The sequence below is a fragment of the Triturus cristatus genome, chromosome 6 (assembly GCF_964204655.1).
Source record: "Triturus cristatus chromosome 6, aTriCri1.1, whole genome shotgun sequence".
NCBI lineage: Eukaryota > Metazoa > Chordata > Amphibia > Caudata > Salamandridae > Triturus > Triturus cristatus.
In genome coordinates this window covers 48,028,580-48,053,891 of record NC_140589.1, presented here as the reverse complement: position 1 = coordinate 48,053,891, position 25,312 = coordinate 48,028,580, and the positions used below count along the sequence as shown (strand labels likewise).

The 25,312-nt window shown below is 48.1% G+C and overlaps 1 protein-coding gene across 1 annotated transcript in view; it reads left to right on the top strand.

Annotated features, from left to right (window-relative positions):
* GLP1R (glucagon like peptide 1 receptor) overlaps positions 1 to 25,312 on the top strand; it is a 1,134,570-nt gene that overhangs the window by 458,916 nt on the left and 650,342 nt on the right. The window lies entirely within an intron of this gene.

The following is a 25,312-nucleotide window of genomic DNA, read 5'->3' as shown; positions in this document are numbered from 1 at the left end:
TCTGGCTGCTACCACTGGACTCAACCCTCCCTGGGGAGTCCAGAAAACCACAACTGCGCTCAGGGGATAACCTACCCTCCAGAGCTAGCTTCTCTCTGGCAAAGGCCCTCTCAGCCTCCGCCATCTGTCTTTTGACCTCCAGCTGCGCCATAGCCTGGGCATGCTGCAACCTGAGCTTTTCTAACGTCAGCTGGTGCTCCCTTTCTTTCCTCCTATCTTCCCACTCCTCTGGGGACAGGGAAAGGGATGAGGCGCTGCCTCCTACTCTGGACCCAGCAAGGGACTCCCTACCTATGGGGTCCTCACTCTCTACTGGCGTCCAGGTATTGTCATCCTCTTCCTCCTCTTCTGAATCTTCAGGGCTCCCCACAGACCCACCACCCTCCAGGTGTGAGGCCCGGGCCCTTTCCATACTGTGCTCAAGATCCCATGGACCCTTTTGCCATAGGACCAGGTGGTCCTGAAGTTCGTACAGGGTGTCGGACTCTCCCCCTGTACAGGACCTTTCTAACTCCTGCCTCTGGCGCCAAGCTAGCTCATAGGGATCACAAGCAGGCTCCATTCTGGCGGACGTTATGGTAAAAAGATTCTACAGGGAACCTAGGGGTCTGAGCCTAACAGGAGCACACAATTCACAAAAAGATTCAGCAAGCTCTCTAACCCAGAGAACTCACACTCACTTGCCTAGTGCCACACACCATCCATCCACACACACAACCCTCCCCTCGGACTGGTAAGGCAGTTTCTACCACCCCTGATCCCACCGCTGCCACCAATGTTAGAAATGGGATTTCTGGTTGGCTAAGGCTTGCGCCAAAGTCAGGCAGAAACCACCACTCTAGTCAGGGCAAGGAAGTTACACGCCAAAGATAACCCCTGCTCACCCCCTTGGTAGCTTGGCACGAGCAGTCAGGCTTATCCCTGAGGCGATGTGTAAAGCGTTTGCGCGCGCACCCAGCAACAACACCCAAGGCCCACCACAAAGGAAACTCCACACAAGGTATTCTATAAAAATAGCCTTTGTATTATACACAACACATTAGATAAAAACACACACTCTACAATGTGCCTACAGGCACGGGCAGAATTTACAAGGGATTATATATACAGGGGACCGGGCCACCTGGACCACTGTCAGGAATTAGCACTTTTAGAACCTAGGAATAATACTATAGTACAAAATAACATATGTAGCACACAACCAGTGACTACTGATATAAGGTAAGTACCACCTAAGCAACCCTAACCACCTTAGGAAAATATTGCGCAGGGAATCAGGACCTCACTAGCACCACCTGTACTAGGGAGAAAACAACCACCTAAGTATCACAATACCTGTAGGGGTCTAAGCACATAAACACATGATGCATAACATTCAGAGGTGTAAAGCAAAGCACATGACGCATAACCACATTCAGAGGTGCAGGAAAGGTACAATAGCGCAAAAACTCACATTAGCCACTATCTGTGGCAGTCCCTGGGCCAACTGGCCTAGTAGGGGCAAGGACGCCCTGCGTCCAGAAAAGTCAGGGCGCGCCGGCGCAGGCTGCGCAAGCCAGAACACCGAGGCCACAACCTAAACGTTGCAGTTGCCCACTAAGTGCTGGGCAACTGGAGAGATGCTGTGGCACCACTGTGCCTTGTTAAACACAAATCTGCAGCACTTACGTGGAGCCTCTCCTGGGCTCTAAAATGAATAATGTGCCTTTCGTGGGAGCCTTCTAGGCTCTAGAACAAATATGGCCCCGTGGGAGTCCCTCTGGACCCTAGACAAATTATGCCCCCGATGGAGCGCACGAGCGCTCGAAAACAAATCTGCCCCCAACGATGGAGTCCTGGTCGGGGGACTCTAAGCCAGTGAATTGCCCCGTCGTGGGAGCCTCGTGGGCTCAAGCAATGTGCCTTCGTGGAGCCTTCAGGCTCTGAAACCAAGAGTGGGGGCCCACGTTGGAGCGGCCCGCTGCCTTCCGGGGCCGCTCTGCTTAGCAAGACAACTGCCCCTCTCTGGTGGAGCGCTACTAGCTCGGGGCGGACGAGTGCTCTCTTCAGTGTTCCCCCCCGCCCCCCCCTGTCGGAGCAGCCCGCAACTGCGTCGCCGTGGTGGGGGACAGGGAGCGGAGGCAACTCTCACACGGAGTCCCGCTTACCTGGGACTCCCGCGGCGTCTTCCTCGCTGCCGGTCTCCTCAGTATGCAGGGCTCTCGGACCACACGGAGCCCTGCGCGCGTAGCACTTTTTCCTCTCCTCCTCGTCCGGGCCACAGGCAGGTGGGGTAGGCTCCCGGCCTCTGCTGCAGCACGTCCCTGTGCGGGGTGAGCTCCCGCCGGGGTCTTTCGACGCGCACTTCCTCTGCACCGGCGAAGGCGGGGTAGGCTCCCGCCTGTCTACTTCCGGTAGTCCCGCCCCCGGCCTGCCTGACTACCTTCGAGCCCGGCCGCGGCGGTGATTTCCCAAATATCGGCGATAAGAGGGGTAGGCTCCCTCGTAACCAGGGATATTTGGCGGGGTGGGCACCCGCCGTGAAAACAACACAAATAAGCGGGGTGGGCACCCGCAAGCACACCACAATGCGGGGTGGGCACCCGCCAATTAAATAATTAAATCAGCGGGGTGGGCACCCGCAAGCGCGGCAAAATAGCAGGGAATCCCTACGTCGGGGTTCCCTCGCTAGTAATGGCAGCTCCGCGCTGCTGGCCACACATAAAGCGCTCCTAGCGCTATAAGTAAAGGGAAAGCGCTTCCAGGCGCTTAGGGGTGCCAGTAAACACACAAGTCCAGCAAAGTTCTTCCCTGCATGCAGCAGGGCAGGGGTGGGGGGCAAGGCTGGACCCAGAGCCAGCTCACTGGGCCTCCAGGCAGGGAGGTAGCCCAAGTGGCGGTCCTCTGGTCCAGCAGCAGCAGCAGCCCCCCTCAGGTAAGATCCTGGCAGAGAACAGTTTCTGTGGGGACACAGCCCCATTTTTATACAGCAAACCCCTTTGTTCTGGGTTCAGGGTGAGGGGGAAAACCAGTCGCAGCTGGTTGGGGAGCACCCTTGATGTGCTCAGCCCCTCACTCTATTCATTGGCAGGGCTAGGGTCGTCAGTCGCACCGCAGGGGGCGGGGCCAGCATTGTGTGTGGAAAACCCTGTCCTATTCAGGACCCAGGTGTACTCCTCCCACCCATCTAGCTGCTGATCTCCCCATTCACCACTGGGTGACTCATCCTGACTCTGGGGAATCCCTAGCCCGTCACATGACATGACCAGCCAATCACGCGACAGACACACTGCACACAGAAGTGCCCACTTCTAGAAGTGGCACTTCCACACTAGGTACATGCACGCCGCACACATCATCGCGCAGCATTCACTCCCACGAGTCCGCACATACCAAACTCGGGCCTGCACACCCCACGCATCAGGAACTACTAGGGACACATACATTCCCCATGCATTACTATGGGAGGGCAGGCCTATCTCACCACATGCACTCAGAGCACGCACGCACTTTACCCTGGGACACAGGGAAAGTGCGCAGAGACCAAACAATTACCACACCAAGTCACCAATAAAAAGCAAAAAAGTTCAGGGGTGAACCTGCCAGAAGGGCCAAGTCCAACAACCTCCTGCACCGAAGATTTCTGGCCTCCACTCCACGAGTGACCCGTGGGCCAGTTTCCAGTGCGACCACTCGAGGCTCTTTTGCGATCGCTAGCCCGTTGGCTAGTAGGTCCCCACGAAGGCAACTCCTCTTCTGATTGGGCTTTCCTGGTTGCTCCAGACGTGCCCAGAGGGGTGTGTTTTATCTTAAATAAATCTATTTTAAATATATACCTGGTGTGGTTGTCCTTTCATTTGGTCATTCAAGAGATTATACACTGGTATAACAAGCTGCTTTACATTCCTTCAAGACAGCCTGAAGGCTGCTCTCCATAGCTACCACTAGGATAGCTTTGAATAAAGGTTGTCTTCAACCTATCACCATAAGGGGTTGTTTGGACTGATACAAGGTGCCCACTATAACTAGTGGACAGCATATATCAGGCCAACTTCTCACACTAATGCACCTCAGCCATGCACTGCAGCACCCCTGATATTCCGTTACTGGGACACTCATGCGCAGCTACGCTAATGCTCCTCAGCCACGCACTGCACCACCCCTAATATTCCGTTACTGGGGACACACGCGCAAAGCTATGCTAATGCACCTGGGCCTGGCACTCCACCACCCCTGATATTCCGTTACAGGGACACATGCACGCAGCTATGCTAATGCACCTGGGCCAGGCACTGCACCCCTTCTGTTCTGTCACTGGGACATGCGGCGCAGCTATGCTAATGCACCTGTGACATGCCAAGAGCCAGTGAGGGTCTCTCGACCGCCTTCTGCTTTACCTCGCTGATATTTTTAAGTCTTAATAGGATTTTACTCACACCAGTATTTTTAACTAAATATTTTAATTGCACCATTTTTAAAGTCGTACCTTTTAGACTTTACTTGATTTGCCTCTTGCTCAGCTTACTCCCGGATTCAATCAATCAATCAGGGAATTGTATGCACGCTATTCATCCGTGAGGGTCTCAAGGCGCTGAGGGAGTGCGGGGGGGGGGGGAGGGGGGGTACGAAGATCTGTTTAGCCGAAGAGCCAGCTCTTGAGGGTCTTCCTGAAGGTGTTCAGGGAGGGGGTGCATCTGATGTCTGCAGGTAGCTCATTCCAGGTCTTGGCTGCAATGTGAGAGAAGGATCTTCCGCCTGCTTTGGCTCTGTGGATGCGCGCGGTTTCAGCCACTGTGAGGTTTGAAGATCGGAGGTTTCTTTTGGGTACGTGGATGTTGATTCTGTCGTTGAGGTATTTGGGTCCGTTGTTGTGTAGGCATTTGTAGGCGTGAGTGAGGAGTTTGTAAGTGACTCTTTTCTCCACGGGGAGTCAGTGGAGTCTCCGCACGTGTTGGCTGATGTGTTTGTGTCGAGAGATGCCGAGGACGAGTGTGACGGCGGTGTTCCGTATTGTCTGGAGTTTGCAGTGTAGGGAATTGTTGATGCCGGGGTAGAGTGCATTTCCATAGTCCAGTGTGCTGGTGATGAGTGCGTGGGTGACTGTCTTCCTTGACTCAGGGGGGATCCACTTTAAGGTCTTGCAGAGGATGCGGAGGGTGTTGACGCAGCTGGAGGTGACGGCATTGACCTGTCGGTTCATGGTGAGTGATGACTCGAGAATGATGCCGAGGTTCTTGACGATGTCTGAGTGGGTAGGTGGGCTTCAAAAGGGGGTCGGCCACCAGGTGCTGTTCCATGCAGAAGGGGTGGTACCGAGGTCGAGGACTTCTGTCTTTTCGGCGTTGACCTTTAGGCAGCAGTTGGTCATCCAGACTGCGACGTCTTGCATTCCTTTCTGGAAGTTGAGTTTGGCAGTGGTGGGGTCTTTGGTGAGGGAGAGGATGAGCTGGGTGTCGTCGGCGTAGAATACGATGCTGAGGCCTTGTTGTCGGACGATGGCTGCGAGGGGGGCCATGTAGATGTTGAAGAGGGTGGGGCTCGGTGATGAACCCTGTTGGACTTTCTTCCGGTGAGGAATGATCAGATCAGTCCAGGGCTGTTCCTTGTATGCCTGCGTCGTGTAGTCTGGCGACTAGTGTGCGTGGGAGACGGTGTCGAAGGCCGCTGATAGGTCGAGCAGGATGAAGGCTGTGGAGTGGCCTTGGTCCAGGAGGGTGTGGATGTTGTCTGTGGCGGCATGTAGGGCGGTCTCTGTGCTGTTGTTGCTTCGGAATCCAGATTGGGACAGGTCGAGGACGGCGTTCTCTTCAATTAATCATGTCAGTTTCCTGTTGACTGTTTTCTCTGCAACTTTGGCTGCGAAGGGGAGGAGCGAGATGGGCCGATAGTTCTTGAGGGCGGTGGGGTCAGCTGTGGGCTTCTTGAGCGGGGGTCTGACTTCTGCACGTTTCCAGTTGTCTGGGAAGGTGCCTGTTTTGAAGGTAATGTTGATGGTGCGTTGTAGTTCGGGTGCAATGGCGGCCGCGGCTCTGTGGTAGATGTGAGGTGGGCAGGTGTTGGTGGGGATTGGTCCTCGTTCCGCCACGGCAATTCGTGCGGAGGGACACAACTCCTCCCCGACAAGCTGCACTCACTTACGGTTGGGAGGGTGATGCTCTAGTGGTCATTGCTACCTACTTAACCGGGATGCTATGCCGGACGCACAGCATAGCAGGAGCTTGTACTAGTGCGGTGAGGGTGTCTCGTCCACCTTCTGCTTTACCTCGCTGATATTTTTCAATCTTAATAGGTTTTTACTCACACCAGTATATTTATCTAAATACTTTGTTTGCACCATTTTTAACGTCGTACCTTTTAGACTTTACTTGATTTGCCTCTTGCTCAGCTTACTCCCGGGTTGATCCTCGGTCCGCCGCGGCAATTCGTGCCATTTGAGCGGAGGGACACAACTAACTCCTCCCCTACAAGCTGCACTCACTTTCGGTTGGGAGGGTGGCGCTCTAGTGGTCAGCACTCCCTACTTAACCGGGATGCTGTGACGGACGGCTAGCATACCAGGAGCTCGTACTAGCGCAGTGAGGGTCTCTCGCCCACCTTCTGCTTTACCTCACTCACACCAGTATTTCACTCACACCAGTATTTTTAACTAAATACTTTAATTGCACCATTTTTAACGTCATACCTTTTAGACTTTACTTGATTTGCCTCTTGCTCAGCTAACTCCCGGGTTGGTCCTCGGTCCGCAGCGGCAATTCGTGCCGTTTGAGCGGAGGGACACAACTCCTTCCCCACAAGCTGAACTCTCTTCTGGTTGGGAGGGTGACACTCTAGTGGTCAGTGCTCCCTACTTAACCAGGATGCTATGCCGGATGCACGCCAAGGCAAGCCCGTCTGCGCCCATCCACAACGGGATCGCGTCCGGCACCAGAGATGCTGGTCGTTGCCTTAGCCAAAAAACCGACCCTCTTATTTATTCACGCACTGACTTGTGGATGTTAAATCACCTACCTACCTTGCCTAACTCCAACACTGGAAATTGCACACACTTTTCCCTGGAAAGGTGAACTACAAACAAGCCGTTAAAATGCACTTACTGCAGTTTTTGTCTAAAACATAGCCTAAATACACATAAACAGTTTGTCAATAATTGGCCACGCAGGAATTATAACTCCAGACCTAAACCAGTACCTCGAGGCGCACTTATAAATGCTAGATCTCTGCCCAAGCATACATTAGAAATTGCCAAGCTGCTTGAGGCCCAGGGCCTAGATTTGCTCTTCATTACCCAAACATGGGCCGACCAGGCCTCAGACCCGGACTTCTGTACTGCAGTGCCTCCGGGATACACAGTTTTCAGACAGGACAGGAAGCACAAACAAGCATTGGCATAGCCAATAGGTCTCGCTTTTGGGACCTTAAAAGTATTTAGTTATGCAGCACAATATCCTTGGTGCAACAACATTAACTGTTGCATGGTTAAACACTTATAAGGCCCCAAAGGCGAGACCAATTGGCTATGCCAATGCTTGATTTTTTTTCTTAAAAGGACAAGCAGTGCTATCAGGCTTCGGCTGCCACTTAGAGGTAGAGAGAGAGAGGTGTGTAGAGAGAGAGAGAGAGAGGTGTGTAGAGAGAGAGGTGTGTAGAGAGAGAGGTGTGTAGAGAGAGAGGTGTGTAGGGAGAGAGGTGTGTAGAGAGAGGGGTGTAGAGAGAGAGGTGTAGAGAGGTAAAGAGGTGTTGAGAGAGGTAGAGAGAGAGGTAGAGAGAGAGGTAGAGAGGTAGAGAGGGAGATGTAGAGAGGGAGAGGTATAGAGGGAGAGGTAGAGAGGGAGAGGTAGAGAGGGAGAGGTAGGGAGAGGTAGAGGTAGAGGTAGAGAGGTAGAGGTAGAGGTAGAGAGGAAGAGAGGTAGAGGTAGAGAGGTAGAGGTAGAGGTAGAGAGGTAGAGGTAGAGAGGTAGAGGTAGAGGTAGAGAGGTAGATCTATGTATGACCTTATGGTCAGAGGTCGAAATCCGGCATGTCTACTCAGTCTTTCATCCTTCTAAGGACAACAAAAGGGGTGCCATTGAGTTGGTTAAGACCTGTTATACTGCACCAAGATGCTACAAGGTATATAAGTGTGCTTTCATACACATGTTACGCTTTATATTTGGACAGTGATCTCTAAAATTGGTAGAGTATGTCTAGGTGGCAGGTCTTTTCATTTTTTGGAAGCCAAACTCTCAAATTTGCTCCCTCTAAATCTCAGACTAGAACCCTCTGAAGTTCTATTCAGGTAAAATCTGAAAACTTGTTTTTTTCGGACAATCATTAGGTCACTAGTGAGCTTCTAGTTGGCTCTCTCACCAGGATTTCAGTTGGAATCCAGCACGGGGACACTCCGAATTGGAGTAACCAGGCGCTTTATAAATCTCTAACATAACATAAAATGTTATTGATGGCAGCAATTTGGCTGCAGCATTCTTGGCTTATTAAAGTCAGTTTATCAGCCACTTGGAGTATAGTTCAAATGGGGCAGAACAAGTGTGATAGCGGCCTGGACTCTATGCGTCCGTGCGAGAAAGGGAAACTGTGCTCTAGGCTTACAGAAGCTAGTCCTAATAACCACTTTCATGTGGGTTTTCACAGAGCTAGAACTTGAAGAGCACCCGCATACACAGTCAGTCGTGCGATCTGTTTAGGATGGGTAGCACATTGTGGTGCCTCACACCATGTACATAGAGAAGGACAATCGTGCTGCCAGCCACTGTTGGAAAGGACAGACATAAGCGTGGGCTTCAGATATATGGATAGCTTTGTTTTACGTCAATGTCTTGGAGCACCAAGGGTGATGAAAAATGGTTTACTTTGGGAAGAATAAGTGAATATCTGACAGGAAGAGTTATGAGCATCCTTGAGAAGATGCAAGAGCACATGCTCTGGGGAAAAAACATGTGTCACGATGGAGACACCCTATTCTAAGGTCAATTCCATCATGGGCCTAAGCAATGAAAACTCACACACCTTTCAACTGCTGAACTGATGCACCAGCCCAAGATGCACCCAACCAACTATGAAATCACAATGGCAGAGTTTTGGCAGCTCTAACAATTTTTCTATTTCGTATACAGAATCATATTTTTAGTCAGTGAAAAAAATAAAATCCACAAATTGATCGTTTTAGTTAAGTACACAATCCTCTCATTCAATTGTACTAGTTAGGTACACAATTCCCTTGATACTCTCGAATTCCCCTTTTAGACGAACATGAAACAGGCTATAGAAGAAATATATTCAGTGGTCGGGGTGACAAATCAAAATAGACAAAAAAACAATTGGATGCCGAAATAAGACAATATGGTCAGGATGTTCAGGGGGTTGCACAGACTCATTAGACCACAACTGTATGAGACTTTGGAAGCTGCATTGGGGTGGTGGGGGGGGGGGGGGTACTAGAAGTTCACTACGCACATGTTCATGTATTTTTTGGTCTGCTTGTTGGGGATAAAGATACACAAGTCAATAAACTTTATTCGGTTGTGCGAATTGACAACCATAAAAGCATTTACACTACATTTAAAAAGAACACATTAATACATAAAGATAAAATACAGTTGTAAGATAAGCAGGTAAAGACAAATATACAACAAGCATTCAGAGTATTTTGTGGAGTCCATTATAAAAAAGAGGTAATAGCAATTCATATATTATTTTTATCCTTCCATACTATTTCTAAATTTTACTGCCAATTTTAAAAAACTACATAGATACAAGGTATATTCACAACTTAATAGCTGTAGAAAGTGCAGTGCAGGACGATATTGTATAAAATTTAGTTTTTTCAGACAGGGTTTTAAATATAGATTCCTCGGTACAGTATAAAAGGGACAAAAGAAAAGAAAGTGTGCCAGGTCTTGCGGAGACATATCGTCGCAACCGCAAGCCGGCAACACTTGTCCACGATGAGATCCCCTAGGTACAGCCAGCAGAAAATGAAACAGATTAAACCTGAACCTGATCAGTAAGAAACGGTCATAACTGGACAATTGCCAGGATAAATAGGGTTCCATGAGCAAGGTGCTTTTTACTAATACATGATTACGAACACTTTCTTTTTTTAGCTCACGTGATTCCCTATCTTGGATTCTAAGATCAATAAAAGCTTTCTTGACCGTTATAACATCCTGTTTAGTGATCGATTCAGGGGATAAAAAGAGTTCAGGGCGACCTAGATCAGCAAAGCACTTAAAAAGATACTTTAACCAGGGAACCTTCATCCTGTTGTCCCATGTGAGTGACTCTCTTAAAATAAGCTGGGTTAGTGGAATGTTATCATTTAACCAACAATTCATCCAGCATAACATGGGATTAACAGCGATCTTGTCACTTACGAAGGAAACCCCCAGTTCCTCGTGCACGGAGAAGTTGGCCGTGCCCCTGGGAACCCTTAATACTAATTTCAAGAAGTTATTTTCAACAGTCTGTAAGGGATCCGGAGGAACATAACCCCAAATTTCACTTCCATAGCACGCTGTGGAGACACTTTTTGCTTGGTAAAGTTGGAGCAAGGCGGCAACTGGACTATTGCCCACTTTCTTAGAAAAGTCCATTATTGCCGCGTTTACCCTAGTGACTTCTCCCTTCTTTTTTTCAATCACGGGTCCCCAATTTAAATGACTGTCAAAGAGGACCCCGAGATAGGAAAATGTATGTGTAGTAGGAATACGTACACCATTTACATTTAGGCAGTTTACTTTTTTATTTCCCTGTCCGACCTTCATTATGTATGATTTAGAGTTATTAATGCTTAACTCTCTTGAGGTCATGAAAGAATGGAAGGAGTCTAGTAAGATTTGTAGTCCGTTTGCTGTTCTTGATAGGAGAACTGCGTCATCCGCATATAAAAGGACTGGCAGCCCCCTACGGCCTATGTACGGATAATCCGTATTGGTGCTTAAAAGATGCTCTTCCAGATCATTTATGTATAAGTTAAAAAGGAATGGGGCCAGGATGCAGCCTTGTCGGACACCACGATGCACCCCAAAGTCTTTGGTCACATTCAGGTCTTGGGTGAATCTGACATTTGCATTGGTGTCCGAGTGCATATCATCTAACAAATCAACTAAGTTTGGATCCACACCCATTTTTAGCATGGCGTCCCAGAGCTTCCCCCGGCTCACACAATCGAAAGCCGAGGAAAGATCCATGAACGCCATATGGATCGTTCCTCTTCGAGCCTTAGTATACTTCGCGATGATGAGGTATAAGTTTAAACATTGTGAAATCGTAGAATGACCAGGCCTGAATCCATACTGGATTGAAGATATTATATTATTTTCTTCTGACCATCTGACCAATCTGTTCAAAATTACTCCTCCCACAACTTTAGCCACGGAGTTTATTAAAGATATTGGTCGATAGCAGGCAGGGCTACTGCGGTCTCCTTTTTTAAAAATAGGCACAATAGTGGATACCCCCCATGATTTTGGGCATCCACAAAGCACAGCAGCATTAAGTACAGCTGTAAGGACCGGTGCCCAGAGCGTTATACAAGATTTAAAAAGATCAGGAGGGAGACCGTCAGGTCCAGGGGCCTTGTTGTTTGATAGGCCTTCTATGCCCTTTATTACCTCATCAGTTGTGAAGAACAGGGATTTTTCACTAATTTCTTTTAGACTGCATTGTACCTGGGAACCATTACCTTTAAAAATGGAACTGAAGTGGTTAATCCAAACTTCTTCTGGGATTTTGGTGCCTGTACTTGAAATACTGGGATGATCAAATAAGGGCTTGTTAATGATCTCCCAGAACTTAGAGCTATTTTTTAGTATCTCTGGATCTAACAAGGACTCCCAAACGCTTTTCTTAATAGCACGTTTGCGAATGGCAAGAGACTTTTTGTACTCAGCCCGCAACACCCTGATGGTTGAAGGATCTCTCTGGTTTGTTTTTAATGCTTTCTTGAGCTCGCGACTGGCCTTCGAACAGTTGCTGTCAAACCATTTTGGATTATTGGATGAGTTAGCTATCCTCTTAGCAGGTAACGTTAAAAGTGACTCCACCTTTTTAGCAATCTCATTAAAAGACGTCAGAATTTGTAATGGTGCTGAAGCAGTAGATGTACATGTTATCAGATCATGATGGCATACATTGTTGATAGAAAAATAAAATTGCTTACAGTCCACCATTGACCACTTTAAGCGTCGCTTGCCATTAATACATTTAGTGGTACCACAGTCCTCTCGAGGGTTATGTTTTTCGAGTAAATTCACACCCAAAGTAATACATAAAGGATTGTGATCGCTAAAAATGCTTGAAATAATCGAAAAATCCCCAACAAAATTAACAAATTCTGCCGATAATAGAATATGGTCTATATATGACCCTGTTGCGTGACCTTTAAAAGTAGGGGTTGAAAATACAGTTTGTTCCTCAACTATTGACATAGCAGTGAAAAGGTTATATTCATTCATTAAGTCATTTAAACATGAACCCCTTCGCGAGTGATCAAAGTGTATTCCTTCCAGATTGTTACAACCCAAATGACCAACAGGACTCAGGCTAGGATTCCCACATAAATGAGTGTTGAAATCACCCGCTATTATCTTAAGGCGGGGAAGGGAATCATCTTTGGCCCTTAGGAATTCACGCAATGACTCCATATTGCAATCGCCAGACTGACTCACTGCGTTATAAAAGTTGATCAGAGCAAAACTTGTACTGCCCCTCTTAAATTCGACAACCTGAATATTATTATTGCCAGAGTGATGAACAGTTTTAAGGCATATTAGTGATAAGTTAACAAAGATTGCCAAACCCCCTTTAGCTCTACCACTAGGTGAAGGAACTGCCGAAGTTATAAAACTCTCATAACCGTCAATGTGTATATTTTTCCCCACTGCCCAGGTTTCTTGGAGGCATATAACGGGGTAATTTTTAACAAAGGATAACCAATCTATATTAAACAATTTATCCTGCAGTCCAGCTATATTCCAGGATAATAGCCCCTCCTTATATTTAATTGGTTCATGTTGTATTATAGCCACATTTCCACATACAATTTGAGTGATAGGTGTTAAGCCTGTACAGCAGCGTACCCCATCTGTCCCGGGATTAGCCGAAGAACAAGCTTGAGGACAGGCTGGGTTTATATCAGTGGGTAAACCTGGTATATCTATTTGATTCCAGCCAACCAAACCCCCATCCTTACTGCCTTGCGGTTCTAACCCTTGTAGAATATCTCCAAAGTCTGTAACTTCTGGCAATCGGTCGGTGGGGAGGAGGTTAGAAGATGTGTCAGGTAGTCATTCCACCCCATCCAGTCCCCCCTCATCTGAGAAGATGCCATACCTATTGGAGATGGGGATGTTAAAGTGATTATTAAAATGAGTAGAGTAATATTGATCTGGAGGGGGTGGTCGTATTGGACGTTCCCTTCTATCCTGACTATACCCCCAGTTATTAGTTGGTACCTCAAAACCCCAGCCATTAGATGTCGCTGGCCATATAGGCCTGGTGAAATTATGGGTAGGCTTAGGATAGGACATGCTCCGCTGTTTTTTGCCGAAAAATTCTAGGGTGAGAGGAATGATGGTACCTCTTCTGCGCTGCGGCGGCAAAATATTTGGCAGGATGTTTGGTAAAACTGCAGAATTGGCAAAATTTATAATAATGCAGTCACCCTTGAATTTTTTAGGGTTTTGACCTATCCATGGGACCCTTCTGGCTGACTTAATGTCACCAACTAGCTGTTGTTTCCCCCACGGGGCCAGCTGCATATTGCCTGATAACCAGTGCAGGGCCTTACTTGTTACTGCCGGGGGGGATTCTGATTGGTCTGGGGCTAGTGGGGGGACGTTAGCCAATACCAGTACTAATGGAGCCGCATGTTCCAGAAACTGTACCATAACTTCTTCTGTAGTAGGTGCAGGTATTACAGGCGGAATTGGGGGTAATGTATCTCCTGGCAGTAAATGATGTGTCGCTGTAGTTGAGGACTGTTCCTGTAGATTTGCGTGTATAGTGTTTGAGGTAGTGCCTCCCTCAGATGAAGGAAAAAGAGCCTCTTTTACGGGTAGAGCTAGGCTGGTAACTGTGTCTGATATATTAGACACAGCTTCTACTAACTTTTTTTGATCTGCACCTAGTTTCTTTATATCAGCAGTTAGCTTGTCCAATTTGGTCACTACTGGTTTAATTAAGATTTTAAGTTTAGTGTCAATTAAATCAGCTAATCTTGATAATAACTCCTCATCCACATTATACTTCTCGGGTTCTTCTACTTTCCCCCTGCTTTTGTCCCTACTTCTCACGGGTGACGCAACCCTCTTCTTCCCTAAAAGAACTCCACCACGGTATAATTGAGTTTTTCTACATTTTCTGATGGCACGTGGCGCATGATCTAGAACTGGGGGATCAGCTTCATTATTTGGCTGCTCACTCTCCTGCACAATTTGATCTTGGTCTTGATCAGTGTCAACTACCTGACATTCCGAGTCATTAGCCCGAGCTATGTCTTGACCCTGTGTTGTACGAGTACTCAGGTTTGAAATGCCATGTTCTAAGGTATCAGAGTCTAAAACTGCACTTCCCTCGACCTGAGAAGGTTTATCAATCCAGGGTGAATCAGGTGAAGGGCTTAGGGGAGATAAGTTAGGGGACAGGCTAAGACCTAAGGATTCGCGCCTCTCGTTGTTAATCTTAGAGACTACTTGTATCATATAGTTTTCTATTGAGTTACCTCCCGCCGCTAAATTCTTTTTAGGCATTCTTCTTGAACTAGTAATAATAACCAAATGACAACAGTGTTATAATAGATGACGGTATATCCAAGAAGTAGAAACAAGTATGAATAGTCTTACTGCAAACCACGCAAAACGAAGACAGTAAGGGCTGAGTAGCGTGTCCAGTCCAGTCTCAGCCTGTCTCGGACTGTCTAAGACTGTCCGCCCTTTGTCCGGGCTTCGTCCGGCGTCCCGCACACGCGTCCCGCTATGCGTCAGGGGCACGATTTTATAGGAGGAGCAGGGGGCGGGAAGAGACTCCAGGTGCGCTGCGTTGATCCTGCGCGGAACCCTGGGTCTCGCAGTCCCGGCCCCTGTTGAAAGCGCCTCACACTCTCCTCGGCCACGGTAAAATGACCAAAGCTCCACTCCACCACTTCTGTAGGCTAACGAACAGGGTGTTAAGGTCAAAGTCACGAACTCTGCACACAGCTGCAAGCGGCTCCACACATTTCATCATGCAGCATAAGATGTTTGTACTTGGCCCGACTGAGTGATACTGTTTGCAAAAATCCGATACAATTTGTGTTTTAAAATAGACAAAAAACAGGCAGATGGTGATTGTGTTATGTGTACAACGGTCACCAAATTTTGGGATCAAGCAAGCATTAATAACTGTTGATGTATACCCAGCATCTGCCTGGTTCACAAGATGCAGCCCATTGGTGCGCGCCTCTCAATGGATGAGTCTTGGGACAACTGAATGAAACAAATATCCAAACCATAAGCTCAAGTCGGGCACCCCAGGAAAACAATGAAGCAAATATGCCAACCAAAAACCTAAGGGGTGAGTAGTAAGAAAATAGAATACAACAAATATTCGAGCCAGTCGGCAGCCCAAAGCTAACAGATGTCATGCACTGAGGATTTAACGCATCGCTTCCTGCTCCCTAAACCAGGTTCGGTGAGCAGTGCTTCTGTAGGTGTAACCAACATAGTGACGCCCTAGTCATCAGCACTAACTAGGGATATACTAATGACTTTCGAGCTGTCCTTCATTTGTGCTGGTGGTTGCTGGTCGTGGGCACCAGCACTTATTTTTGGGGGTCGCAATTTATTGTTTATCAGCTTACTTTCAACCAGAGCAAGAAAGGCAAATGTAGAAAAGAAGGAGGCGGTGAAAGAGTAAAATAGTTTAAAGGCCGAAAGCAGGGATGAAAAAGCACATGGAAGAGTGAGGATAACAGACAAGAAGTGTAGTGTGTTGTAAGAAAATAGCATGAGGTGCAATCAAGGCAAGGCAGCCTCAGTTTTCTCTAACCTTAGCATAAAAACGGCACCGACAGCAGGCTTAAAAGACAAGCATTGGCATAGCCATTAGGTCTCGCATTTGGGACCTTATAAGTGTTTAGCCATGCAACTGTTGCATTGCTATTGGCTATGCAAAGCGGCCGTGAAAGTGATCGCGATCAAACAACAAAGCGGCCAAAAGTGAAAGTAATCGCGGTAAAAGTGGCGCGCGCACCCGCGCACATGCACTGTAGCTCTAGGCTGGCCTGGTAGCACTTTTTGGAGCCCTCTCAATAAGTCTCGCCAGACCAGCGCATGCGCTGGGTCAGGCGAGACCTAAAAAGGGGGTGGCCTTGCTATTCTATATCAAGACACCTTCTTAGCTTCCTTCGAGACCATCCCTTCCACAGCCTGTGAGGCCCTATCCTTCAGTTTCAAAAATAGCCAACTCTCTCGCATGTAAAGTAGTATTGTTATATCGCCCACCAGGGGGAAAGAAAAATACGTTCCTGGCCTTCCTCAACACACTACTCGAAACGTGTGCGCTGGAGAACAATTTCTAGGTTATTTTAATTTTCATCTAGACATGGATAGGGACTTAAACACAACCTCATTACTTGACACCATGACACTTGCTGGGCTAAATCAAAGGGTCAAGGGCCCTACACATCTGGCCGGCCACACTCTGGACGGTATTTTTACTAACCATGAGGCACTTAAGATCAAGCAAATCCTACCCCTGAGTTGGACCGATCACAGTGCTATTATTTTTGAGCTCGATAATTCGCTCAAGGTCCAATCAAGCCAATCCAACCAATTAGCCGGATCATATCGTAACTGGAAACAGATAGACCACAACCAGCTTAATCTCCAGCTCACACATTTATCCATAAAAGCAACATTAGAATCAGAACAGGCCGCTATCCATTTTAATCAATGGCTTACAGAAACCGCCAATTTGATAGCCCTCCTCAAAAGATTTTCAAGCAATAGGACTATTCCATCTGCTCCTTGGTTCTCTGACACTCTTAGACTTAAAAACCAGTGCAGAAGACAGGAGAGAAGTTGGAGAATCGACTACAACGAACAGGAACTGGTAAAATACAAAATACTACTAGCCGACTACAAAAAATGATCCTGTCAGAAAAGGCTTCCTATTTTACGAAGCAAATTAAGGAGGCATAAAACTCCCCCAAAGAACTCTTTAGAGTGGTAACCAAACTGTCTACACCTCCCATAAGAAAGGGGTGCGACCACTCTCAGGAATTTTGCAATGCACTCGCCGAGCACTTCCAAAATAAAGTGGAGCAAATCTTCACCCCCTTTGGCAATGGGGCAAACTCGGATAATCACAACACCTCAAGGGTATTACACCCAAATGCCCCCATCCTTGCAGATTTCAGAGCAGTAACTGTTAACCAGACAACCACTCTTATTTCCAAAATAAGATCAGGTACCCCCTTCAGATCCACTCCTCTTATGATATTCAAACAAGCGCCTGAGATTGTTGGAATTAGCGTAGCCTCCATTTTCAATTCTATGTTTACAGAAGGTGTCTTTCCCTCTTTGTGGAAGAGAGCCTCGATTTTACCCGTTTTGAAAAAACCCAACCCGGATGCACTGGACCCAGGCAACTATAGGCCTATCTCACCCCTTCCACTTCCAGCCAAGCGAGCTGAAAAAGTCATGAACATTCAGCTCACATCCTACTTACAGGAACATAACCTGCTGGACGAGGTGCAATTTGGATTCAGGGCAGAGCATAGCACCGAAACAGCACTAATAAAGGCCACAGATGAAATAAGACCAATAATGGACGCAGGGGGCGCTGCGGCTTTTGTCCTGCTTGGCCTGTCGGCGGCATTCGACATGGTAGACCACAAAACCCTGCTCTAAACTCTAAACTCTTTTGGTATCGCGGGAAAGGCATTGGCTTTGGTCTCCTCCTTTCTAGCTGATAGGACACAATCGGTCGCTTTGGGTAACTTCACTTCTCCGTCCATCACACTTCCATGTGGAGTCCCACAAGGATCTTCCTTAAGCCCTACGCTTTTCAATGTATATGTTTCGGAACTGGCAGCACTTATTAGATTCATTGGAATGGCACTAACATCGTACGCGGATGACACCCAAATCGTGGTAACCATAAGGAAAAATACATTACCACCAGTAAACAGATTTAGGGACTGTATGACAGCAGTCAGCTCATGGATGAGTTCGCACTGCCTCAAGCTAAATTGCGGGAAAACCGAGGTGATTTGTTTGGTAATTTTTCCCCTTCCTGGTCCCAGATTTGGTGGCCAGATGACCTGGGAATAGCACTTATCCCAGTCTCCAAAGTAAAAAACCCAGGTGTGACGATAGACCAGAAACTGGAGTTTGAAGCCAAAGTTAAGTCAGTCTCTTCATCAATTTTCTTTATTCTTAAAACAATCAAGAAAATCCTACCTCTGATCCCAACAGAAAGCAGGAAAACGTAGTCACTTCCCTTGTCCTTTCCAGTCTAGATTACTGTAATGGGCTATATCTCGGCATACCCATAAAGCAATTACGCAGGCTCCAGATGACCCAAAATGCGGCCGCAAGACTCCTTTTAGGGATTCCCAAATTCCAGTCGGTGGGAAGCCATCTCCAGAGTCTGCATTGGCTTCCAATTAAAAGTCGGATCAAGTTAAAAACCCTGTGTATTACATACAAGGCACTACATGGGACCGGCCCTCAGTTTCTGAAACGTGCACTGCATTGGTACTCTCCATATGGATGCCTGAGATCACAAGAGGCAAAAGGTATACTTTCTCTGAGATTTTTCAAATCAAACTGGGGTGGCAGAAGATTCTTGGTGGGAGCCATAAAGCTCTGGAACTCCCTCCCATTTAACATCAAAAATCTTCTCTCCCTGACATTATTCAGGAAAGCCATCAAGACATGGCTGTTCTTTGATTAATGTCTTGATTAATGCTTCTGCTTGCTTCTCGGTTTTGCTAACGCCAAGGCACCGTTGGTATTCGTGCGCTGTATACATTTATAACATAACATAACATGCGCTGCACCCCTGCTTTTCCGTTACTGGGACATGAGCGTGCAGCTATGCTAATGCACCTGGGCCATGCGCTGCACCCCTGCTTTTCCATTACTGGGACACGCGTGTGCAGCTATGCTAATGCACCTGGGACATGCACTGCACCACCCCTGCTTTTCCATTACTGGGACATGCAAGCGCAGCTATGCTAATAAATGCATCTGGACCATGCGCTGCACCCCTGCTTTTCCTTTACTGGGACATGCGTGTGCAGCTATGCTAATGCACCTGGGCCATGCACTGCTCCCCTGCCTTTCCATTACTGGGACACGCGCGTGCAACTATGCTAATGTATCTAGGACATGCACGGCACCCCTGCTTTTCCGTTACAGGGACATGCGCGTGCAGCTATGCTAATGCACCTGGGCCATGCGCTGCACCCCTGCCTTTCTGTAACTGGGACACGCGAGTGCAGCTATGCTAATGCACGTAGGACATGCGCTGCACCACACCTGCTATTCCATTACTGGGACACACATGCAGCTATGCTAATGCACCTCAGCACCACCCCTGCTACTCCGTTGCAGGGACACATGCGTGCAGCTATGCTATTGCAACTGGGCCATGCGCTGCACCACCCCTGCTTTTCCATTACTGGGACACACAAGTTCAGCTATGCTAATGCACCTCGGCCACGCACTGCACCACCCCTGCTATTCCATTACTGGGAAACGCTCGCGCAGCTATGCTAATGCACCTGGGCCAGGAACTGCACCACCCCTGATATTCCGTTACTGGGACACGTGCGCCCAGCTATGCTAATGCACCTCAGCCACGCACTGCACCGCCCTTGATATTCCGTTACTAGGACACGCAGCTATGCTAATGCACCAGGGACATGCACTGTACCCCTGATATTCTGTTACTGGGACCGGCGCGCACAGCTATGCTAATGCACTGGGACATTCACTGCAACACCCCTGATATTCCATTACTGGGACACGCGCGCGCAGCCGTGCTACTGCACCTGGGCCATGCGCTGCACCCCTGCTTTTCCATTACTGGGACGTGCGTGTGCAACTATGCTAATGAACCTGAGACATGCACTGCACCACCCCTACTTTTCGATTACTTGGACATGCGTGTGCAGCTATGCTAATGCACCTGGGCCATGCGCAGCATCCCTGCTTCTCTGTTACTGGGACACATGCGCGCAGCTATGCTAATGCACCTCAGCCACGCACTGCACCACCCCTGATATTCCATTACAGGGACACACGCGTGCAGCTATGCTAATGCACCTCAGCCACGCACTGCACCACCCCTGATATTCTATTACTGGGACACATGCGTGCAGCTAAGCTTATGCACCTCAGCCACGCACTGCACCACCCCTGATATTCTATTATTGGGACACGCTTGCGCAGCTATGCTAATGCATGTCAGTCAGGCACTGCACCACCCCTGATATTCCATGACATGGGCACACTTACACATCACGTCCAATGGCACTCAATCATGCCTCCTAGCACCGGTACTATTGCATTTCTAGAATATACGCACACAGCTATATAAATCATGCCCTGCTGGGAGCCTTCCATTGCCTGCACTTGTCTCACACACAGCTCTGTCAGTTCGGCCCAGGGTACTAGCCCACAGTTAGTCAGTTTCGTCTTCACTAATGGCTTTAAACTCTGATGAAGGCCAGTTAAAACTACATGCAACATTTGATATTTCTGTCTCCAAGGATGGGAAACATTATTCAATCTGTGTTCATTCTTCATTGCAAATATAACACCCATTAAATCATCCTGGGGAAGTGGCAAGTACATGACATAGATGCTGGTGGCCCTTTTCAGCGCTAATGTCCCATGTAAAGTGCCTGGGATGGACTGGGGCGGTGCTAGTCCCCTAGGAATGCCGCTGCTCCTTAACTGGACCTGCCCAGCTGATTTCAATGCTGATTAACATAACATAACATGTGTATTCCAATGTACACAGCAAAGCACATTAGGTTGTGCAATGAAAATGAGACAAGTAATAATATAAGACCATCAATCTTTATTAAATGTTGAAATCATTACAGAAGGCAAACATTAACAGCTTGTATCAGGCACTTACTCATTGTGAATCAAAAGATTGCTTGTTGTTCAGAATAAAATGGAAATAAAAAAACAGAAGAGAAGAATGCAGTTCAGCTCAATTGAAACAAGTCTTAAATCAGAGGTCAGACCGTGGCAGGGAAGAGTGAGCCCACAGCCCTCAGGCGGGGACTTCCTTTATAATGCAGAATGCAATGAACACCCCGTATGAATGCAATCATATTTAAATCACAGGGATTAGACCAATCATGCTAAAGGAAGATGGATGCAGTTTCTAAATAAGATTATTAAGCACTATCCCACAGAGCCACATGATGGGGTCCCCTCCCCGGTGCTCTTCAGGCCCCTCAATAGTACAAACACCGCTACATATTATACAAGGACAAGTTCTCATGAGAGTCACACCGCGGTACCAATTGGTGAGGCTTTGAAACCAGTGCTTAGACTGGGCCCTCGTCAGGAGCCCACGGCAGCCTGCACCACCCATTGCCCCTGCCACGCTGCCAATGACAGCACCCGCACAACTACCAACCGCCACAGGCCTACAAATGAAGCAATTCAGACTGTTTGAGGCTCCCAAAGCGATGAGAATGGCTTGGACAGTAGATCTCAGTAATTTCTAATGTATATTGAATTAATATACAACTGTTGCTATGCTAATCTGTACATTAGGCAGATTGTGCCACCCTGTGACCAACTGTCATAAGCGCTGGTGTTGACAATTATGTGCCAGTGCTGAGCACCAGAAACCACTGGCTCAAATTAAGCACTGCTTGAAACAATTCTCTCTCAGTGGAACATTGTGATACAGAGTCCTAAAGGAAAGAAACATCATTCTGTACCTGGCAAAGAGACATCACATCTTGAAGCCACGTTACAAGGCTGCTGGTGCAAGAATCGTATGTATGCAGAGTGAAATGGAAACAAGAAACAATTACATGCTGAGCTGCAAAGATGGTTGCAGACAGCACCAGCCATTTTCGAACTGAGGCCTACATTAGCTAACAGTAGGACAAGCAGATTTTCTCAACAGAATATCTGGATTTCACCATATGTTAATCAAATTGTGTTAATACGATTATATATACAAAAAACTCGCTATCACTGCCCGGTGGTCATGTCTTATGTAACTGACACCAATACTTAATTTGTGCCAGTTGGTGTCAGTGGGGCACACTGGCACTCATGTTTGGGCACCAGAGCCACTTGTTCATCACCAGGCTGAACCACATCTAGATCGAGAGAGGCAGAAACGGGTGTAAGAAAGAGAAAGACGGGGAAACAGTGAAAAAAAGAAGCAAGCGGGGAGGAAAAGGACCCCGCACAGGGAGTGTATGTTGATGCATGAAAGATCAGGCAGGGGAATCATGATCTGACAGCGTTGGTATTCGGTGACCCGGACACTTAGCATTTTAGGCACGAGCACTTTGCATACGAGGAAGTAGGGTAGTGAACTGCGTAGACACTTCAGGGGCACTGTTGTGACGTTAAGGTCATTTCTAGCCATTAAAATGCACAAAAGAGGGCATTGTGCACATTTGTCTCATCGAATGAACACGGCTGCTTGCAACAAATTGTCTCAGTGTCACACATAATGCCTTAAACGTCACCCACTAGAACACTGAACACCTGCAAATGTCACTCTTAAGCAAATGCAAACGGGGCAGGCATGCGTCCAGATACGAAGCAGGAGGGAGGGAGCGCGCCCCCTCACGCCCAGCACTCACTCATTCATAAACTTCATTCGGCCACCAGCGTGAACATAAAAGTACAAACACACAATCAAATATCTTATCAAAAAAAGTGATCAGTACTTATCAATCTCATCATAAAATCAGGATGCCAACAAGAGCATCAAACTAAAGACACATCTCCAGCCGACATAAAATGCCATAAAACATCATAAAAAAGCCTTATTAGTCAGGATGCCTGGTGCCCCTCGAGCGAACCGCAGCCCTCGAGAATGGACTAACACAAAAACAGGTTTCAACATCCGGTCGCTCCATTGCACATTCATATGTTAACCTGCACTGTCTGGGATTTCTTGCTATAAGGGGGGAAACCAGATATTGTTTAGTAAATCTGATGTAATAACCGCAAAATAATATAAAATGCAGCAGAGATTGACCAGAGTGATCCTTACAAGGGCACGGTCGAGGCTCGAGGGAAGGACAGCCCGTATTTCACGGTGTCGCACTAACCCGAAATGACAGAGCTCTGTCCCATCTTCAAGTTCCACCATCTCCCACATGTAGCTAGTGGGGGCTTCTCCGGGCTGGGTGGCCTTGTGGCTGAAAGAGCGCCCCCCAATCCGTGCCTTCCTCACGTGTGGAACCACAACCATGAAGAGGGATTCCGAGCGCAGTGAGCGGGCAGGACGATAAAAGGCCAATCTCTTCTGGAGATAGCCAGCACCTGAGCCGAACAGAGCTTTATGTACCAGCGTCAGGGATTTGAACATAATCCGCTTTCGGATCGGGAGCCAGTGCAGCGTCTGCAGGAGACCAGAAGCCCGTGCGCGTCTATGTAAGCCAAAAATTGCGCGCGCCGCAGAGTTCTGTGTCACCTGCAGACGCTGGACCAAATAGTCAGGAAGACCCAAAAAAAGGGCATTAGCATAATCTAGCCTGGATCCGATAAGCGCCTGCACCGTGATCCGTCTATGCTCCGCAGAAAGTAGTGGAAGAAACCTGCGGAGCATTTTCAGAACCCCGAAACAGGTGCCAGCCAGGCCAAGAACATGGGATCTAAGAGAAAGCTGGTTGTCAAGCTTAACGCCGAGATTTTTGGCCACCAAGGAAGACTGCGCCGGGGGACACATGGCGGCCGGCCACCACTGCCGCCACTCAGGATCGATGACACAGCCGAAGAATAGCACCTCCGACTTGCTGGAGTTGGCCTTTAGGCTGTTCCATTGGAACCAGCCAAAGACCATATCCAGACAGTCCCGTATTCTCTTCCCATCAAATGGCTGATCTTTAGCACATGTGAAAAGGAGTTGCGTGTCGTCAGCGTAGGACACGATCTGGGCTCCGTAAGCCTCCACCGCAGCCGCCAAGGGGGACATAAAGATGTTAAACAATGTCGGGCTCAATACAGACCCCTGGGGAACCCCCACTCCCAATGACGGCATCTCGGCGGAGCTCTGGGACACCCAGACCGTCTGGCGGCGGCCCTCTAGAAAAGATGAAAACCATCTGAACACCGTCCCCCTAAGGCCGATGTCATGAAGCCTGGCAAGGAGCGCCTCATGGGGGACGGTGTCAAAGGCCGCCGACAGGTCCAGCATGACTAGCATGGCCTTGCCACCCACATCCAAGGTCTCCCTGATGATCTCAGAGACCTCCACCAACGCCGTTTCCGTACTAAAATTAGGACGGAACCCGGATTGGGAAGGATGGAGCAGATTATTAGTTTCCAAGAAGCTCGACAATACACCATGCACATGCTTCTCGGTGATCTTAGCCAAGGCCGGGAGCAGTGAAATTGGCCTGTAATTGGCCAAAACCTCGGCATCAAGACCAGGCTTTTTCAGAAGGGGGATCACCATCGCCCTTTTCCAGGTGCGAGGGACACTCCCCTCCCTCAAGGAGGCATTGAGGATCGGGTTGACAAAAGGATTCACCAAGTGTGCAGCGCAGTGTTAAAAAAGGCATGGCTAAGGCCGATTCCATCAATTCTTTACACCGGGCGGCCATGGTGAGGTCAGGCCTTTGTCCCATGCGAGGCAGTCACTGTCTAAGTCCCTTGTGAGGGCAGCTTTCTCCTTTTTCCATACAGACAACCAAAGCCGGGCTGGACGGTACTAAGGGGCAGATTTACAAGCCCCCTGCGCCACTAGTACGTCACTTTTTGTGACGTACTGGTGGAGTATCTTACAGCTCCATATTTACAATGACAGGAAAAGCCACATTGGGAGGCTTTTCCTGTCCTTGTAAATATGGCCCCTTTCTACGCAGCACTTTGCGTGAAAGGGACGTTCCATGGGTGTTGTTGTGGGTGTTCCCACGCAACACCCATGGAACAAGACACATTTCCAGATTTACGAGGAATCGTAAATCTGGAGATGCGTGTGAGTGCTACGCCTCCCCAGGGAAGCGCAACGAGGAGAAATGTTTTCATTTCTCCTCGTTTTTTCCTCTTTCAATGCGTGCTGCATTCTACAGCACGCATTGAAAGAGGAAAATGCCTGCAGTGATTGTTTTTATGCAGGAAGGGGC